We start from the raw sequence: 21841 nt of genomic DNA, 5'->3' as shown, positions 1-21841 counted from the left end.
TCTGGATATCGATATTCATATTTCCATTGGCCTAAGATAACTTTGATTTAGCCTTACTAGGTTTTCTTTAAATTCTTTTGCATTTGTAGAGGGCCAGAAAAAAAACAGAGATCATCTCACATAATCATTGACATAGTTAAACTTGGTTTGCACTAGTCTTAAATATCTGTTGGATCTACATAAAGTAAGTAAGAGAAAATAGCATATATGTAGGGAAAGTCAAAATTCATGGTGGAAATGAAGTCCTAAAATAGTGCATCCTGGTTCATTGGCTTCTTATATATCTTTTTCAGAATAACTCTCTTTAGAAAAATGGTCTCATTTGACAAAGGGGAAAATATGTACCTATTAGTTTGTTTATATAGGTATGTATGCATGTATATGTGTGTATATGTCTTTCTCTTAATTTCCAGATTCTTTTAGTAGCAAAGTGTAATAACTGTTTTTCCTCTTCCCCCAGTTTTAATTATGTTTATTTGATAATTTAAGAGAACTTTGTTACCCGTTATACTATTTGAACCTTTTAACAACCAAATGGAACAGATAAGATGACTATGATCTAGAAACTCTTAATGTTTCCCTCAATTTGATGAAACTCTTAACAAATTGTCTACTGACTACAGGCTCCTGACTTGCCCTTTATGAGGACTTTGCATTAGAAACCCAGCTATGATAAATTCTTTCTCTGTCCTTTGAGGTATAAATCTTCTTCTAACTTCTCAAATTTAAAGCCCAGGAATGTTTTCCTCAAGAAACCAAAACCCATCTCTTTGAAATATGACCGTTAATTGAAAAGTTCCCCTTTGTCCCATCTCTATTAGAGGGTAGAAAACTAACTTTGATAAGTGCCAATCGACAAACACAATTGGCCTTATCTTATAGAACAACCTCTCCATTAATGTCCTGTATTTTTTCACTAGCTCACCTGGCACTTAAAAGACCTAGTGTCCTCTGTTTCAGTACACTTGAGTTCAATCTCTCTCTTGAGTTCAATCCCCCAATGCAAAGTCTTAAGTAGTCTTCATTTCCTGTGCATTTCTGACCAGTGAAATTTTTCTTTGACTGATTATTTCCATTCCTTAAATGTGAAAATAGATTGGAAAAAGTCATTGATTTGCCCAAGGCTACAGAGGTTGCAATTAGTGAAGACTGATCCAGAATTTGTTTTAATTTTTTCTAATCTTTTGGTTGTGGCTGAGAAAATTGGGCAGAAAGAAGATACTAAGAGTAAACAAGGCCAAATATTTAAGATATTTGAGATCTAGGAATGTTGATCTTTTCCATCAGATCAGTTCCTACTTATACCACATCTTATGGATTAGAATAAAATGAGTATGTGTGCATGCACACAAGTGTATTCCTATTTGGATGCACAAACTATTTACTTTTTCTTGGGAGAAGGGAAGAATAGTGAGGTAATCATAAAGGCCTCTTCTCAGACATAGGTAATAGCAAAATGAGAAATGGGGACAGGCCAAATTTGCTTATATAGAGCATGAGCAAATACCTTCCTTATAACCCCCATTCATCTATTTTAGTGACTGGAGGCAGAGTAGCCTGAATATTTTCCGGGTCATTTTCATAAAAAGGTAAGAAGTTGAACAGAAATGCAGATGGATTCTTTATGGTTCAACTAGCCAAAAAAATGACAAACAATGTTTTTAAAGCCTGCATGTAATAAAACAGTAGTAGTTTATGCCTATAATCTCAGCTATTAAGGAAGCCAAAATTGGGAGAATCTTGGATTAAGGCCAGCCTGTGCAAGGAAAGTAAGATGGCCTATCTCAATCAATAAGCCTGATATGGTGGTGTTACTGGTGCATGGTTTCAGAAGACCCTAGTTAAGAAGATCTCAGGTGATGGAGACTGGAACAAAAAATTGTATGGACACACACAGAATGCAAAGTTGCAGTAGAATTGTATTGAGAGAGTGAGTGAAAGCAGAAAAGTATACTCCCCAGGGAAGGGGGAGGGTAAGCTCTAAGCAAGGGACTTAAGAGATGCATAGTGTCTTGGCTTGGATGGATATTTATACACTGTGAAGGGTGAACAGGGGAAGGGATTTGGGTAGTACTCAGGAGTGACTTTGATGATTTACTCTGCATGTGAATTCAATGAGATTCAGTCCTTACTCATAATCAGGGACCCTTGTGCACATACTTCAATTTGACTCCAGATGAAAATGCTATTTCAAAAGGGGTGTTTAGAATAGCCAAGTTATGGAAACAGCCAAGATGCCCCACCACTGATGAATGGATTAAGAAAATGTGGTATCTATACACAATGGAATTTTATGCAGCCATAAAGAAGAATGAAATGTTATCATTCGCTGGTAAATGGATGGAATTGGAGAACATCATTCTGAGTGAGGTTAGCCTGGCCCAAAAGACCAAAAATCGTATGTTCTCCCTCATATGTGGACATTAGATCAAGGGCAAACACAACAAGGGGATTGGACTATGAGCATATGATAAAAGCGAGAGCACACAAGGAAGGGGTGAGGATAGGTAAGACACCTAAAAAATTAGCTAGCATTTGTTGCCCTTAACGCAGAGAAACTAAAGCAGATACCTTAAAAGCAACTGAGGCCAATAGGAAAAGAGGAACAGGAACTAGAGAAAAGGTGAGATCAAAAAGAATTAACCTAGAAGGTAACACCCACGCACAGGAAATCAATGTGAGTCAATGTCCTGTATAGCTATCCTTATCTCAACCAGCAAAAACCCTTGTTCCTTCCTATTATTGCTTATACTCTCTCTACAACAAAATTAGAAATAAGGGCAAAATAGTTTCTGCTGGGTATTGAGGGGGTGGGGGGGAGAGGGAGGGGGCGGAGTGGGTGGTAAGGGAGGGGGTGGGGGCCGGGGGGAGAAATGAACCAAGCCTTGTATGCACATATGAATAAAAAAAAAGGGGGGGTGTTTGGGAGCAGTTATTGGCAGAGCTAGATCAACTGTTCCCTGGGAGACAATTTGCAAGAAGGTCACCCTGTGACTAGGTTTAGTTACTTTCTCTGTTACTAGCCTCCCTCAGTGGGACTGGAGCTATTGTGCATTTTTATACTGTGGATGAGTAAAAGAATTTATCTAGAGGACATAGTAGGAAAAGTAAAGATTTATTATTACACTGTTAAGAGAAACAGTGGGAAGCTTAGCAACAAGAGAAATGTTGCTACTGCTACTTGTTATGTTGGGGATAGGATTTTATGGGGTTTTCTTGGGATTTCTCTGATTGTCTGTTTGTTTGTTTGTTTGTTTGTTCCCATGGGCCTTGTTGATTGGCTATTTCCCTCTGCTATCATTGCTCCAATTTCCTTTCCTGGTGGGAGAGCATCTCATGAGCTTGACTTTCACTTCCATATTTCATCCAGCTCATTACTTACTTGGTTCACCTCCTTATTCCACCCAGATGTTGGTATTTTTTCCCTTTGACAAGGGGCCACCTCAATAACAGCAACATAGGAGTTCACACATAGAAAAAGCTTACTGGTAATCAAGGCAGAGTGTGTATGAGATGTACAACCATCAATTTCTTCCAATACAATGCTCTGTTTATGAGTTGAAGGGGCAGAATTGCAACAATATTTCTGGGGGTAATTTTTAAACTGAATTAAGACAATTAATCACAAGAATGCCTGAAGGCCATATAATCATACGTCCTGCTTCTAATGATTCATTGTGCTTCAGAAAGAATTTGCTGTGATAATTAATGATGACTGCCCATCATTGCCAGATAGAAATCTTTGGAGTCTAAAATTCAGAGCATCAAATCTCAATATTCTCACTCTCTGAAAGCTAATCTGAAATTGAGCAGAAAAAAAGATATTGCTGTAGCTTGACCATAACAAAGATGATGGATAAGGTCGAAACAGACAATGGTGATACCAAGCATGGTGATACATATCTATACATATCTATACATATCTATACATATCTATACATATCTATATATATCTATACATATCTATAATCCCAGTATTTAGGAGGCTGAGGCAAAGGTATCTCAAGTTCAAGGCTATCCTGGACTACATAGTAAGATCCTACCTCAGAAGCAGCAACAACGAAAAGAAAGAATTTGAAAACCTAATTGATACTTTCAACTAAGCCCATATTATCAGAATACTAGAAATATAGTTTGTTCCCTTAAAAAGCTTATGTTCTGATGAAGAGACATGTCTTACATATAGGTTCACTATGTACACACAGGAAGCCTAATCAATGGTTGGTGGTGTCAGTTTTCTTCATTGACTCAGGTGGTTTTTAAAAGGATAGGCCCCAACTTTATCTTCTATCTTGACCATTGTGCTACCATGGGTAAAATATTCAATCTCTCTGAAGTTTTATCTCAGTATCTATAAAATCAAGATAATGACATTAAATTTCATCTATAGTTTGTGATAATCAGTTTAGATAACACAATGAAAGAGCATAAGATAGTGCCTGAGATGTAGTTAATGACCAGTGTTATCTGTCATAATTATTAACAAGTGAAAATAAGGAAAATGGCAGATTATCCGTAGATGAGTCACAAGGTAGATATCAGAAGCAGCATTTTAAGGAAGCACCATGTCAGAACCAAGAGGATGACCCCAAATATATCATTCCAAACAGGACTAGTCAAGTAGACTCCTTCTCTTGAAGTCCATGGATCTGCAACCAAGAGGATCCAATCAAAGTGATTTGAGGCAAATGGTGGGACTATACCTTGTACCTATTTCATGACTGACATGTATGTAATTGAGGTGAGTAATGGTAGAATAATGGCAGTAGACAAAATATTTAAAAAATGGAGAGTCCAATATTAATTTTTTTTAGACTTCTAACAACTACTACAAGAGCAAGGGAATTTGCTCTTAACCATACAGGTCAACAATATTTTTTTTTCCCATAACAAACTCTTATTTTGAAAAGTATTACAGTAATTAAGTTTTTGGCTATGCTTTGGTTTTATTAGCGCCCTACACTAAAATGATTATCACAATACCAGCAGAGTTTGGCAGAAGAGTAGTTAAAAAGTATTTGAGGTGAAATTTTGTATCTGCTTCTCAGGCACTTAATTTGGGATCCTACCATGCATAACTCTTTCTGACTATTTATTCTAGCATGTAACACTGCTCAGTTCACTCACACCAAACTGGGTGAGTAATGAGTACACTGAGTAAGAGTAGAATATTCATAAACTGGTGTGGAAACATGAACAAAGACTGAGACCCTCAGGAAATTTTAACCAGAAAGCAATTTCAACATCATATAATCTTGAGGCTGAGACACATAACCATGAAAAACTAAAACCTAGGAAAAAGTGGAGAAGGAGAAATAAAGTATATATGCAGAGGGTCTACCCAGAGAGAAAAAGGTAGAGTTAAAGTAATACCCCATTACAGGACTGCCCTTCTAGAGATTTGTTTTTTGGACCTCTGAAACCTAGTGTTCAACTGTTCTCAGAATGTCCTGACAGTCTCTGTAGTCTTATAATTACTTCTTCACTATCTCTTTTACTAAGCTTGTTGGTTTTCCTTGTAATAAAAGTAGATCTAAGTAGAAGAGAAACCTATGTTCACTCTGCAAGTAATGAGCTGGAGGTGGCAACTAAACATTAATTTTATTTTTCTAAATTTTTATTTTCAAAGCTATGAGAAGACTTCAGAGAAAAAAGTATAAAAAAAAGTATTTCAAATCTCCTTAGAGAGCTGCAAGAAAGTATTTTTAAATCTAGTTCATCCCAAGGAAACCACAGTGCCTTTCCTTAAGAAGATATATCTCTGGTAAAATCTAGGTTCATGGCTTATTGAAAATAAGCAAGATGGTACATTCTTAGAGTGCAAGGTTTAAATCTGACTTCTCCACTTAGTAACTGTATACCTTAGAAAGACTAGTCACTTCTCTGAGCCTCAATTTCTGTGTCTGTGAAATGGGAATAGTAACATCTAACTGACATGGGTTTGGGACTAAAAATATAGTGACTATATAATTTCCAGAACAGTTCCTGCCATAAATTTGAAAATGTAGTCTCATTGCATTTGTGCTGGATTTCAACACTCAATTACTCAGCCCTGTGCCCTTATGTATGATACAACTTCAACAATGCTATGCAGTGGCCTATATGAGATTATGTTGTAAATATTAACTATTATCATGTAATCATGGGTGAGCATATTGGGAAAATAACAGATTCACTTAAGGAAATTAAAAGTAGTATCTTCCCATAGAGAAAGCTACAGGTTACATTACTAATAGAATAACTGGAATGAAAATATAAAATAAGTTAGTATTTTAGATAGTTAAGGAAATCAATGCAGTTCAGTGAATTTTCAAAAGAACTAATTACCTCTCAGTGGGTATAGTGGAAAGAGGTTTGCATTTACGTATTTCAAATTAATTTTTTAATCCTGAATGCTGACAAAATGTCATCCCAAGCACCAAATCTGAAGTGCCACATCTCAGACTTCCAAAAGATAAGCTACCAGCCAAGAAACATTTTATCTACATATCATGCAGATTCCATAATTCAAAATGACATTAAATGAAAAAATGTCTTGCTTAATTTTATGAACCTGAAGGATAAATTTTACTGAAAGATTTATGGGTTATAACAAGTTAATGTCTTCGTATTTAAATGTTCACTTCTTTCCTTTGAAGACAAGAAAATCAGTTAAACTTAAGGTCCTTCAGATGATCTTTCTCTAGGACTTGATGGACTTTAAACATGTCTAAGAAGAACTTGTTCAGTCTGAGTTGGCGCTACAGATAGTAGCAGTGTGAGGAGCTGTAATTGTTCTTAAGAGTGACACAAGCCTCCCAAGATGGTGTTTTACGCAGAAGACAGAAAGCTACCGTTGTAACGGGTACTTAAACTGCTTTTGCTGAAAAGTACTGACTCTTTAACTTGGGCCCATGAATTAACTGAAAACAGGAGAAAAGCTTGGCATATCTGCCTCCATTTTGCATGTCTTAGCTCTAAGACATTCTCTCTGCATTCAATTTTCAATCACCTTGGGTTTCAGGAAAGACATAACTAATCTGATGGATAATACCTTTATAACGAGGGACTGAAACTACCCTAAGGAACAGAAGAGCCTGGAAGGACACACCACCTGCTAGGCAACAATTATCCTGACCAGTGATGATAGTGATAACATTTTCAGAACCCTCCCAAAACAAGAGCTGAGCTAATGATCCACAGAAACATAATTATGACCAAGACTGTTTAATAACTGTAAATACCTCTTTCTCCCTGCCCTAATTCTTTGTCTGTTTAAACCTAAAGCTCACATTTGTACCCCAAAGATGGTTGAAGAGGGACTGAAGTATTTACTTTGCCTCTTTCACATTGTGTCCCAGGACACATACCAAACCCCCATCCTCAGCCCTTCACCTTTTCTCTTTATTTAGCAGATAGGGGTGAGCAGCTGGACCAGATATGTGGAATCCCAAAAGTGTAGGCCTTGGGTCTAAAACTCTAGTCTCTCCATCATTAACAAGATAGAAATCAGACAAGGGGTGGGGTAATTATTTGCATTTCCCATCACCCATGGAGGAGTCCACTTTATAATACTGTCAAATGAGTCAAACCTGCAAACACTAACACAGCTGCTTAGTCACCTTGCATTCTTTTTACATTTTTCAGGACAGGTGGAAATAAAAACACTCAGAACCATATGATCCTTATCTTCAAAGCAAAGGACCTGACAGGCAATATATATATATATACATATCCACCTGTAAAAACTAAAATTGGTTTGGAAGTATCATGCAAAGGACAAGTCAGAAGAAATATCTTTATTTTGGGGGTTGATAGATATCAATTCTGTTTTTTAAAAGTTTCAAAGTTATCAAATTCAGGAAAAGCTTCAATTTAGTATTGACAGTCATGAAAAAGCCAAGAATTTTTAATACTCTGCTAAATGGAGTTACCTTACTATGGTTTATTTTATCAATCTTCTCCTTCTATTCTAACTTCTAAAAAATGTTCAGGCACAATAAGTGAAAGTAGGAATAAGATTCCTGAGAGATAAGTCTGAGAAAAGATAGAAAATTGCCTGAAGTACACTAAGTTGTCAACAAAATGAACTTCCCTCTTCCTCACATAGGGCTTAGGGCATCTTAACCTTCTCTACTGAATATGGTAGAAGGGAAGTGGTTAATTCTGATTTAAAAAAAAGAAAACTGCACTAGCCTGAGGATTATTGAGTCTGACAGAAACCTGTTTTCCCAATAAGAGTGAATGTTGAAGCATTGCTATCATCCTTTTTTTCACATTCAATACTCAAAATTCCAAACTCAAAGCAGAAAGGAAATGATGAGAGATCCCAGAAAGCTGTCTGTTAGGGCCAGTCTTAGATCTAGGCAGAGTAGGTGATACCTGCAGCCATAAATCACAGAGAAACCCTCCAGGTAAAAGACAGTGATTATCTTGAGTCTTTAGAACTTAAACTGACCAGATTTTGCATCTCATAAGAAAGGGCACTAGTTCTGTCTAACCCATATTTGCTTTACTTCTAAAATGCCATGAAAACTTATTCTGTGCAAAACTGAGGCACGGATTAGATAAGGTAATATGAGAACATACCAGTGTGATACCTGGCACTGAGTCTGTGCGTAGTAAGTGGACATAACACTAACTCAGAGACATTTCCATGTGAATCAGTGCACTAGGTCTCTTTCTACATGAAAGGAAGTTTCAGGAGCAACTGGGGAGACCAATGATGAAAAGACTGGGCATGTGAAAAGAGGTATGTATCCATGCACAAACTTCGCTAAATTTTCAGAATTCCACAAGTCACTCAAAGTGTACTATTCTTTAGGAAGAAGAAAGGTCAGCCATCTGCCACATGTTATCTTATTCTTTCAAATGTACTGAAATAAAAATAACACATAGTCTACTGTAATGCTATGAAAATGTGAGGTACCAGAAGCTTCATGGCAACTCAAAAATTCCAAACTAAAAAGAAAAACAAAATATCCCGACATCATTCTTGATGGGATAAAATAGAGAAAAAAGATGTGGACAGAGAAAAATAAGCATGTACCACCGAGAGCAATTCTCTGACTTTTAGCTCTGAGCCTCAGGTGATTTGATGGCACTGAGGCTTTGTAAACCACCCATGTCTGCCTCTGTTTTCAAATATCTGCACACATCCCTCCAGATTGTGAGAGTCAAGAGGTTTTTAGGGTCACAAATGTGGAATGCGATTGTGGCTAGACTGAGGTGCTCTGGAGCAATTGTGTTTAAGTTTGAATATCTTGTTGAATAGCACTGTGACCTGGGGAGTGATTCAACTTCCTTAAGCCCCAGTTTCCCTCTCTTTAAGAGGGTAAATAACTGTGCCTGCTTCATAGGAGTAACATGGAGTTTTCATGGGATAGCACATGTTAAATTCAAAGCAAAGGAATGATTGTGATTGGTACCCGTAGGCTGTGTTTGCAATTAGTACTTGTATTTTGGGGTTTGTGATTACCTTATCACCTAGTTAGGCTGTAAATGTTACCTATTGAGTAGTCTGGATTTTTCTGTCTAGGTTTTACATGAGGATTCAATAAGGCTGAAAAATATCTTTGCCACACTTTCTAAATTCTTGCCATTAGTTTTAAAATTCCCACCCAGTCTCCCTTTTAATAATATAGTTTCAATAAACTCTTCAAATTTTAGAATAGTTTTTATTTTATAGAATTTGTAAAGCTGGTACACAGAATTCCCATAGAAGCCTTTTAAAAAATTGATCTTATGTCTTCAGTTTGATAAGTTTGGACAATTATTAGGAAAATGTGTAATTGTGTGCCACCCAAATTACTATGGTTTTCTTCTTACTTCACTATCTCTCTTGCTGGCACATTTCCCTTGCTTGTTTTGCTGAAGTAGATTGGTGTGTTGTAAGACCTCTTTGGAGAGGTCCACATGGCCTCTGGCTAACAGCTCCTGAAAATCTGACTCCTGCCAATGACCGAGTCAGTGAGTAAGGCAGTGGTTCCTTCCAGTCTATAGTATTATGAAATAATAAGAGCTACAGGCCCAAGTTAAACCTTAGCTAGAGACACTGTGAGATGATAAGTGTTGTTTTAAGCCTCTAAGTTTTAGAGTAACCTGTGCATTAACAGGTAACAAATACAGGGAGCTAGGTATTGTGCTAACATCTTGGGGATACTGTGATAATAGCCATGGTGCCTGCCCAAATGGCACCTATACTATAGGGTTGCTGATGACCCAGAGGATAAAGGTGCTTACTAGGAGGGTGAACATCTTCTAAACAGAAGCATGCATTTTTTTAAAACAGAGTGGAAAAAAACTTTCAACAGGCATCCACTATCTATTTGACATTCCCCTCTTGGTTAATATTCATTGAAACTTGCAGGAATCCCTGTTAATACCCAGATTGGAAATCTCAGAGCCAAGTGCTATAACTGAGGGGCCTGATTTGCATCTATGAATATGCAGCAGCACGAGCCTCCTGCTTCAGATTTCTGCCCTATGATGGGTGTTAGGGGTTTGTGTATGGCTGTGCATATTTGCTTCCACAACTGGATGTCCACTCCAGGAAATGAAGTCAGAGCTAGAAAGCACAGGATAGCAGACCTTTTCCTATTTTATTTCTACAAAAAAAGCTTGCAGTGGCATCTCCAGTCCCTGAATTTTTTATTTCTGTCTAAATTATGGGAAAGTTGATATGATTTTACACCTTCCTTAACTTCTAAGGCTTAACAAATAGTGAATAAACCATCCATTACTAGACTATTAATAATAGACTATTCATATACCATTCAGACTCAAACAAACAAAAAGAAAAGCAATCAATGCCATGTATGATGATCTTGAATATATAGAGAAAAGAGCTCATTTTCAAAGATTTAAGATTGGGTAACAATATATAATATTTTCAAACAACAGTATTCAGATTTAATGGGCATTTGTCATGTAGATAAGAAGTCTTGAAATAAACAAAAAAGAATGTCAGGAGCTCATTTTGATTTTTTTGGCTCTTCTTATTTCCTAGAAAAGGGTACCAGCTGAAATAGGCCTGTAGTCTTGTGGTAAACACCACCATCTTTCTTATTATCACTATTTTCATCTTCCTTTTGAATTCCTTTCATGGGGCTAAAATGATCTCAAAAGATATTATTTATTTTGAGAAAGAATTAGTATGCATAGCCTAGGCTGGAGAGGGCTTAGGCTAAGCTCCAACACCAGGAGATAAAGCAAAATCTCCTCCCAGAGTCTTGGTCTCAGACCTCCACTGCTTGAGCTTCTGAGGCAGTAGGCAGAGATCAAACGGGTTCAGTTGGGGCATAATGTCTCAATTCTGAGATGCTCAGAGCTACATTCACAGATAATGGGACATTGCTTTTAAACAGTCAGAGAACCTCAAAAAAGACAAACATTTGGTAAAGAGCAGGTTTAGTGCTACCAGACTAGAGAGCAGAAAAGATTAAATTCAAAATGGTCTGAAAAAAGGAAAAGAAATTATGATTTATAGAGTATCCATTGTCCACAGATATTACATTAATGTCTTTTTAAGTCAACTTCCCTGGAAGATATTTTTTGTTATTCTCTTTTCATTTTCAAAGAAACTGAGGCTCAGAAGGATTATGTGAATGGTTAAGATCACAAAATCAGTACTTTTAAGATCCAGAATTCATAGCCAACTCTACTTTATTCTCATTTCTGGTTTCTTTCCATTCTACCTTTTTGGAACAAAATTATGTACCTTGGCTCTGTGTCTAACCGGCCATTGGCCTCACCTTGGGCTGTACAACCATCACTGCTGGTTCTGCTACTATGTGAGGAAATGTTCAGATTATGTAACCTCCTTAGGTCTCTTGCAGTAATGAGATCATTACCCTAAGGGCCAAAAGGGCAGCAAGGTAGAAGCCCAACAGAGGAGTAGAATCTGGACCTGCCTGCTAGGAATACTGGAATACTGAAATAACTAAAAGGAGAGAATATTTTCAGTTTTCTCTAGAAGAGTCAAAAAGAACAATTGGGAGGCTCACAAAGCCTGCCCCAAGCTGAGTTGGCTTCGGTGTATGTGTTCGGGTAAGGGGTCTTTTCAGACCTTGTCTCACTGACAGGTCTTTTCCTCAAACAGCCTATGAGATGACACTCTAGCTCTGTCCCAGAGCTACCCCTGACTTAGACAAACAGTTCTAACATTGCTGCTCTTCAATGTCTTCAACTTTAATTAGGTGTAGGCACATACCTGTGTTCTCAGTTGGATCTCTTAAAGCTAAAGTTAAAAATAAGATGTAAAAAAGGTTTGAAAGGATAAAATAACCTGGAACATAACTAAAAACTAGAAGAGAAAATATTTATAATATAGAAATTTAGATATTAAAAACCATTTACTTTGAAAATTTATGCCTGTTCATGTTACTACTTGTGGTGAAACATTTGTAATTCAAATACACTCATGCCCTGGCAAACACATTCTATTATAAATGTACCCAAATTTAATAGTTTTTCTCAAATTTTGCACAATATACCTGAGAAAGAAACACCAGGTCAAGTTACTGTTCTGTAATGCACATGAGACTTATCAAATCAGAGTGAGAATTTCATAGCATAGACTTCACAGGACACTGGGTTTCTGACTCATTCTTCAAGTGATTCTTTGGTCTCCATCCAGTTCATGTTATGAGGGACTCTACAATAGTTTCATCTCTACATTATAAAATTCTCAGGTTCAATTGGTATTATTGGGTTTTTTACTTAACCTAATCCTTTAGGAAGACTCTTATATCAGAGTAAAAAAAAAAAAACCTTCTGCTTGAACAGGAGTTTATCACAAGCATCTGAATTTTAGGGACCTTCAAACAGTTTGGGTGGGGAGTTAAAATAAATGAGTAAATGTAATTTGTGAAGGGCATCTCAAATTGTCTCAGTTCTCCTGCCCTTCCCCACACTGATCTCTAACAAATGAAAGGTGCCTCCCAGCTTCTGCTGCAGCCAGCATCAATGAGGTAAAGAATTATCTGAACGAGTCTCATATAAGTTTCCAGGATCTCCCAACTTCCTTTCTTGGGCTTAATTATCTAAGTTTAGACGTGTGAAGGGGACTGCCTCCATGCATACCAGTAAGCAAGGTTAATCAGGGAACCTTGACACCTGGCCAAACCTGTTCATTTTTGTCAACAAAACCAGCACTTTCCCAGGAGAAGAGCTGAACTAATAGCCTGCAACCAATGTTACTGGAGTTTCCAATAGATACCTCTCCCAGAAGCAACAGGTAAAACATAGCAGTTAAGAACAAGGACTCTGAAGCCACAAAGGTACATGCCTATAACCGCAGGTATTCAGGAGGCTGAGTAGGTGCATAGATCTTGACTTCAAGGTCAGCCTGAGTGGAACAGCAAGACCATGTCTCAGAGAAAAAAAAAAAAGAAGACAATGGGTCTGGATTGGGCTTGCTCAGCCAACAATTAGCTACTTGACCATGGGCAAATGTACCTCGGCTTCTTCCTCTGAAAAAGTAGAGAAAATAACAGAATATGCTTTATAGAGTGCTTATAAATTATAGTTTTGGTGGTTTTGATGGGCAAAATGTTGACAAGTCCCTATAGTGTGTTCTGTTTTGTTGCAATAAAGGGAGACAGTGACCTCTGTGAGTTTCACGGAAGTATAACTCGTTTTCACATGTTTAGCTGTCTTAAACCAAAGCTTAAACAGTGGGTGATTGTTTTTCTATCTCCTTACAAATATTGATCTAATAATAATCATTTTTTAAATATATCTATTAAAGTGTAGTTACTGATCTAATAAATTCATCTAATATGATCATACACTAAATAAGTAACCAAAGTATGAAAATTGCATCAGCCTCTGAATTAAAATGAACTAATTCATGGAAAAAGATCATCCTTAACATAATTCATTTAATTTGTACCAACAGCTTCTATTGGGTAAACAACATTACCCATTTTATACATGTTAAAACGAGATTTACAGAAAATTAATTCCACCCAAAGTCATTCTGCAGTAAGAGGCAAATTAGAATTCATAATAAAGTTTTTACCTCAAAATCTCCCATTTAAACTTCACTGACTACCAAAAAACACTTGACATCATCTACATGAGCACACAAATCTATACCTCCAGTGTGAGAGAGGTGAGAGGAAAGGAAGCAAACAGAAAACAGGTAGCATGTACAGAGGGAGGTAAGAAAATGACTTCTGAATTATCAATGGCTATGTTAAATAATATTTTCCTCTTCCCACTGCTGCTACAGCACAAAGAGGAGGTTTTTTGTCACTGAATGCAGGTGTTCCTAAACACTGTCTGCTATTAGCTTATCAGCTTCTTGATTTGGGAGGGCTGAGCAAGGGGAGAGCCCAGCATGATAACAACATCTTGGTCAAGTAAGTACAACCCATATTAGCACTGTCAGTACTCCCTTGAGGCTTAAATCTAGGTGTGGGATAACAAACCTCTTTGCCTAATGGTGAGAAGCAGAAATTAGACAGGTTCTCCTGAAGGTATTTGAAAGGATTAATGTCTTTGAGAAGGCCAGAGTATGCATGAGTGTGTTTGCTCCTCAGTCTCTTCCTTCTGAGACTTGCAGACCAGAGATGAGCCTCACAAACAGCACAAGTCTTTATTTGACATGTTTTGCTTACTGGCATTTTTATATGAAATATTTGGCTAATATTTGAAATATTTGTACTAATATTTGAAATATTAGTACATTCTGTTTTTTAAAATTTTTTATTATTGTTGTACTGGGGGTAAATGTGACACTTCCAAAAGTTCTTAAATATATCATAGTTGAATTCACCCCTCCATCATTCTATTTTACCTCCCTCCCCCATTCCTGGAATAGTTTCAACAGGTCTAATTTTTCCATTTATATTCATATGTACATAATATTTCTACCATATTTGCCCTCCTACATGCTTTCCTTATATCCTCCCCCATCCCACTGGTACCAATTCCCCAGACTGGATCTGTTTTGCCGTCCTAGTCTCTGTTTTTATAAAATAAAAATGACATTTCTGTTTGTTTAAAATGGCTAGTCCATTCTAACAGCTAAAAATTGCAACTAATAATCTCAACCCAAAGTCTTTTGTCAACCCAGTCTATGCTGTTACTTTCTTGGTTCCCTTGTGACATTTTTGTGTACATACAAGCATACCAATAAAAATCTTTATTTTCCTTTTTCATAAAAGGTAGCAGGCTTAACAAAATTCTTCACTTTATTCTATTAATTTTGTATATCGTGCAGAACTTGGTTTTCAGTACAAGGAGAAATGCAGCACCTTTTACCAAAATATTTATTACAACATTTGGATGAACCATAATTTATGGAAGCCAAACAATGTTGATGGAAATATAGAGCACGTCCAATCTTTTGGTGTTATGAACATTGCTGCAGTGAGTAACTTTTTTAAATGTTTTAAACTTTTTTAAATTATACATATAATTTTGGTAAGAGAAAGTAATAAATGTAGATTTGGTGAGTAGAGAATAGGTGAATTTATGCTTAAGAAAAAAAATTGTAATATTTTTCTAAATAGAAGAATAATCAAAAACAGAAAATTAATATATCTGTAAGAGGTCATCTGAACAGGGTCTACTAGCTAGCATAAACATTTTCCATTATTTAGTTCAAAAAAATTTCAAGGTTCTTTCCCTAGGAATGAAGATGCATATGACTCAAGATCACTCACTGACAAAATTAACATTTGTACCATCCTCTTTGTATACAAGCATATGGTCTATGAAAGTATGGATTAGAGAAATGACTGAGTGACTCAAGTAGTATAGCACCCGCCTAGCAGGTAAGTTCAACATCCCTAATACTAAAACAAAACAAAACAAATTAAATAAAATATGAGGTCAGATTGAATAATCCTTTTTAGAAATAAATTCTGTGAATTAGTAATACAGTGGGCCAAAATGTGACCTCTCTTAAAAATAGGTCATCAACTTCCACGCATCAAAGTTCTGCTACAAAATAATTGTCCTAGGGTGCTAGACTATGAACATTAGCCCAGTCCCCTCATACCTTCATTCTATCTTTACCTTCCTTTTTCTTCTTCTTCTTTCTCTTCCTCCTCCTTCTTCTCTTTTTTCTCCCTTCTCTTTCTTCTTTTCTTTCAGTTGAGTTCTCACTATGTTGCTCACAGTGGCCTTGAACTCCTGAGGCAGGTGAACTTCCTGCCTCAACTTCTTAATTAGCTAAGACTACAGGTGCACACCATGCCCAGCTTCAAATTTTTATGTACTCCAGTAGTCGGCAAGCATTCACCCTTTTTATGAATGGCTTAATGGTGATCAAGAATGAATCAGATTACTGTATACACTGATGACTTAGTAACCACAATATAGTCTCACAGTCTCTGCCTCCTGATGAAATTCAAACTATTTTATTAAAATCCAGTCACAAAGTTGACCCATCAAATCAACAGAGTTTCTTTTCTTTTCCTTTATTTCTTTTCTCAAACCTTGACTATATAGCCTGACATATGTTTGGAAATTTCAGGAAGCTAAATTAAGAACCATAATCTTCAGCGGATAGAAATTGTGTTACAACAATGTTGTCAAATTGGATAGGGCTTTGCCTTTACTATCCTCCTATTCCTTATACCTTCTTTGATGATGGGTTATTTTGATTAAATTGGCTTTTCCTTGCCCTTAACCATAAAATAATACATCCATAGCCAATTAAATTCAATGTATATTATGCCAGAAAAAGAGAATAAATTGAATTCTCCCATGTCAAAGTTATTTATATATTTATTATTTTAGACATTCAGATCTGTCAGCTCTCATCCACTTAATCATTAGTTCAAGATCTTACTGTACAAAACTAAAAAATGGTTATAAAAAGACTCCAGGAATAAGCATGATAAGGAAAAGAAAAAAGATGACTGTTTGTATTTATAATTCATTTTTCTAATATTTCATAGTTTTCTTCCTTAACAATGCAAAATTGTTACTTATTGAGTAGAAATTTTATTTTATTTTTCTAATTTTTTTCACTCGCTTTCAAATTGTTTATCTGGATTTCCAGTCTCAGTCATGACAGAGCAATAGTTATCAAGTCTGATATCTTTCTTTAAATAACTAGAAAACCAGACAAAATATGACAAAAGTGCTTTCAGATGTTGGAGAGCAGAAAGTATAGGATTTCCATCCATGAGCAAAGGACACATGAAGGGAACTGTAGGTTTTCCATAACCTTCAGCCTGGGGACATTTTCCATAAAGTAAGACAAAAGAGAGAATCCCAAATATATTGCTTTCATTCTTTGTTGGTTAATTCCAATGTCTCAGTCATCTCAGCGTCACTTTGTGTGGATTTCTTTTACTTCTAAAAATGGAGCACATTTTTCTCTCTCTTCACAAATGGAAGTAACTTTGCATTATGTTATAGACATTGTGAATATCATGCTTATTTATTTTATATGCCTTTGAATAGCTCACACACGTGTGTGTGTGTGTGTGTGTGTGTGTGTGTGTGTGTTATAATGGAGAATAAACTGGTTGACTTTCCTTCAAAATATCTTTTAAGCCTGGTCAAATCTCTTGTAAATCATTTTATACTTTAATAGGAATGTTTGTGTTGGCTACACATTTACATGTTTCAGGATTAAAGATTTAGAAAAAAAAGTTTTTTGTACTTCTTTCTCTGATTCTCTTGCCTGTGGAACTCTTCCTCACTTACCAGAATCTATGAAGCAAGTTTACTCCAAATACTTTTGCTGGTTACTCCAAATACTTTTGCTGGTTCATAAAGCCAGAAAACTTTGATGTACTTTCATGAAGATTTAGCTCTTCTTATCACATGATTTGTGACCCTTGATTAGGATAAAAGGCACAGAAATGAGAAACTCACTATATGGGCAAAAATTGGAAATTAACACTTTTGTTCAAATGTTGACCACCACACAACGTGCCTTGTTAGGTTTACTTTCCTGTGTGCTTAGACATTTTGGTTTTGGTACAGATTTTACAGTTAGCTTCAGTCCAGTAGTAGTTTATTCAACCATTCCAGAAAATTATGTCTTACATTTCTTTTTTACATCTTTATTTGTAGACTGCCATATAAAATGATGACCTATAGACAATTCAAAGAATATATCATTTCTCTATTGCTCATGGGCTATGGTAGAGTTGAGCCCCAGACACACTTTTTGAATGACACCCAGACATCATCTATAATTCAACAAGTCCAGGAATACCCTATTCTCACAAGAAGGAAATTTTATTTGTGGAAAATGAAAACATTAAGATTGATTCTCAGTTACTAAATTAAAATGTCAACTCTGAATTTAGGGATTAAAATGTACAAAGACAAAGATGATCAATGCTGATCATGTAATTCATGTTTAGGACAGAAAAATTATGTATTTGAGCCTGTAAGAACAGATGATGAAGGTGGTGTGTGGATACTAGAAAAGATACCAAAAATAGTCTAGGCAGCCCCCAGTCTCTCTACCTTACCACTATAATTAAAGGTGCAGGTATAAACTTTCATTATCATAAAGGACCTAAGTACCCTAGTCCCATTTTTACAAGGTGAAAAAGAAGGGATTTTTGTTAAACTAATAACCCTTCCTCCAATAAAATACATTTCCTGTCATTGTCTTTCTCTGTCTGTAAGTCTGTCTGTCTCTCTCTCTCCCGTTGTCACATGCATGAAGGTTTAGAAACTTTTTTAGAGCAGAAGAACATCATTTTATTATAGTTGAGAAAAAATTCCTGAACAAATGCTAGTGCAGTTACTTTATTTCCTTTCAATATCCTCAATTTGTCACTGAAATAATTTCCCAACAGGAAACTTTAATCATGACTTCTTCACTCAACTTCAGGAATATTACATTTTTCTACTAACTCAAAATTCTTAGCCAAGTCTCTTCCTCATTTGATCCTGGTACTTTCCCAGTACCAGGGAAATTTGTAATCCAAATTTACAAATGAGGTAAATGCCCATCAGCATGACTTGATAAATTATTTCACAGTCAGTCACTAATAGAATACCTTCATTTTTTCTTCTATAAGGAATCATTCTATATGTGGAATTATCTCTAAGAAATATTGTTAACTGAAAAATCAGTATACATGTTTCTAAAAGTGAAGGACAAAATGACATTGGTTGAAGAACACAAAAGGAACTTATAATATTGATTTCATCTAGGAAAGCAAACTTTATCACTAGAACTGGAAGTAAATAGCAAGTGGCAGAATTTTCACTTTATAATTTTATGCCTATGAATTATGAACAACAAAATGTATTTGATATTCAAAAAGTAAATATAACTGCATTTAATTCAATATAATTTCAAAATATGACTGCTAATATGAACCATTGCTTCTGGATTACTATTACATAACAATGCTTCTTCTCTCGCTAGACCCTAGGAGGATGCCTCAGGAGAGACTCAAATAGAAGAGCAAAGGATACTCATAGGATTCTCAAGCAGCCTAGGCACAGGGAAGATAGGGAAGAGAAGAGACAATAGGAACATTTTGGATGAGCATGTGGTGGGGAGCTTCTTCCCCCCTCTGAAGGCATCAGAATGTTTTTGCAGAGAGTCCAGCCAATGGTGCACGGAGCGGTTCACAAGCTCCGGAGCGGTTCGGCCCAGCCATTGCTTAGGCGCCCAGGCCCGGTGCGCGTGTGCGTGAGCGCGCCTGCGCCTCTGGGGCAGTTGCAAGGGGAGGAGAGCAGCAGCCTCAGGAGCATCTCTCTTCCCCCAGAAATTACTCAATGCTGAAACCTTTCAAAGGGTAGTAGCGACGACGTTAGAAGCACCATGGAAGGGTTTTATGATCAGCAGGTCCCTTTTATGGCTCCAGTGAAATCTTGATCAGAGGATTGTCGAGGGCGGCCTGTGATGGACAGAAAGAGGAAGTTTTTGGACACAAATCTGGCTCACGATTCTGAAGAGTTGCTTCAGGATCTCAGTCAACTTCAAGAGGCTTGGTTAGCTGAAGCACAAGTTCCTGATGATGAACAGTTTGTCTCAGATTTTCAGTCTGATAACCTGGTGCTTAATGCCCCACCTCCAACAAAAGATCAAACGGGAGCTACACAGCCCCTCCTCTGAGCTGTCATCCTGTAGCCATGAGCAGGCTCTTGGTGCTACCTATGGAGAAAAGTGCCTCTACAACTATTGAGCCTATGACAGGAAGCCTCCTTCTGGGTTCAAGCCATTAACCCCTCCCAGCACTCCTTTGTCACCCACCCATCAGAATTCCTTGTTTCCCCCACCTCAGACAACTCTGCCCACCTCAGCGCATGCCCCTGGAGCTGGCCCAGTACAAGGTGTGGGCCCTGCCCCCACTCCTCATTCGCTTCCAGAACCTGGACCACAACAACAAACATTTGCAGTCCCCAGACCACCACATCGGCCCCTGCCGATGCCAAAGATGGTGCCTGAAAAGCAGTATCCATCAGAACAGCGATTTCAGAGACAACTGTCTGAACCCTGCCACCACTTCCCGCCTCAGTCAGGAGTTCCTGGAGATAATCGCCCCAGTTACCACCGACAAATGTCAGAACCTATTGTCCCTGCAGCTCCCCCACCCCCTCAGAGATTCAAGTGAGAATACCATGACCCGCTCTATGATCATGGGGTTCCTGGGATGCCAGGATGCTAATCAGCCCACAAGGTGTCAAACCCAAAGCTTGGGCCTTAATTAGCATTGTACTTTAATTAAAGGACTCTTTCTAAACCATATTTATAGCTTTCTAATCTACACAGTCTATACATAGATGCATATTTTATCCCCCAGCTGACTAGATACTATTTATTGTAAATGCTGTATAGATTGTTTCTCCTTTCTTTATCTTGGTTTGGGATTTGTTTAAATGAATTTATGCTGTTTCAGCAAGTATGAAAATACTCCTCTGTAGCCTGAGCTGTAACCATGTGGCCTGTGCTGTCAGAGGACATAGAACAGTGGTATCACCACTGTATTCCCATTGGACTCATGCACCTCCCAGATGGTATTTGTTCTTTTCAGGGTTTTGGGGGATTTTTGTTGGTTTGCTTCTTTTCCAGAGTGTGGAAAGCCTATACAGTGCAGAAAGGCTTTAACTTGCCAGTTGATTTGAAATATTTCCCCCTGCGCAGGGCTGTGTGCATCCTGCCAAGCTGCGTTATATTCTGTACTGTGTACAATAAAGAAGTTTGCTTTTCGTTTAAAAAAAAGGGTGTTTTTGCATAGCTGCAACCCTTCTTATTTATTTATTTTTTTCCTTTATTATTGTGATGGGTAAGGGTACACTGTGGCATTTACACACAATGCACCAAATTTGGCACATTACAATATATGAAACATATCATACATGAATTCACCTCCTCAGCCATTCATCTTCATCCCTCTGTCCCCCAATTCCTACAGTAGTTTCAACAGGTATAATGTTTGCATTTACTTACATGTGCACACATTTTATTGCACCATATAAAATTAATGAAGATAAAGACATATTTTCTTAGTGTCTTGATATTCTTCAATATAAATAAAGAGAAATGGAGATGTGTAAAGCTTTTAAAAATGAAGAAACCTATTACATTAGCCCTAAAAAAGGAATAAACAATATATTTGTGTGATTTAATGATGGCAACAAATTGACAAAGTCCAGATATTTTAGAAAACTTCAATGGTGGTCTCCTGATTGTACTTTGGCTGGAAGATTTTTGTGAACTCTTTAATTTTGATTTCCCAGGAAATAACTTATTTCTCATATCTACAGAGAAATTTCTTGTATCTTGAAGTTCTAATAGTTGCAAAATGTTATATGAAGATTGAATTAATTATTTTAAACATTAAGGATATGATTTCAAATTCACTCCACTTAACTACTCCTGATTTGGATTAGAGTCAAAAAGTCATTTTAAAGGATA

The 21841-nt window shown here is 36.9% G+C and overlaps 1 pseudogene; it reads left to right on the top strand.

Moving 5' to 3' along the window:
- Window positions 1–19744: 19744 nt before the first annotated feature.
- On the top strand, window positions 19745–20544 carry LOC109702554 (ETS translocation variant 5 pseudogene; annotated as a pseudogene).
- The last annotated feature ends 1297 nt before the right edge of the window (window positions 20545–21841 follow it).

Source organism: Castor canadensis, chromosome 7 (assembly GCF_047511655.1).
Source record: "Castor canadensis chromosome 7, mCasCan1.hap1v2, whole genome shotgun sequence".
Classification (NCBI taxonomy): Eukaryota; Metazoa; Chordata; class Mammalia; order Rodentia; family Castoridae; genus Castor; species Castor canadensis.
The sequence above is the reverse complement of the archived record's forward strand: the minus strand, read 5'-3'. Positions and strand labels throughout refer to the sequence as shown.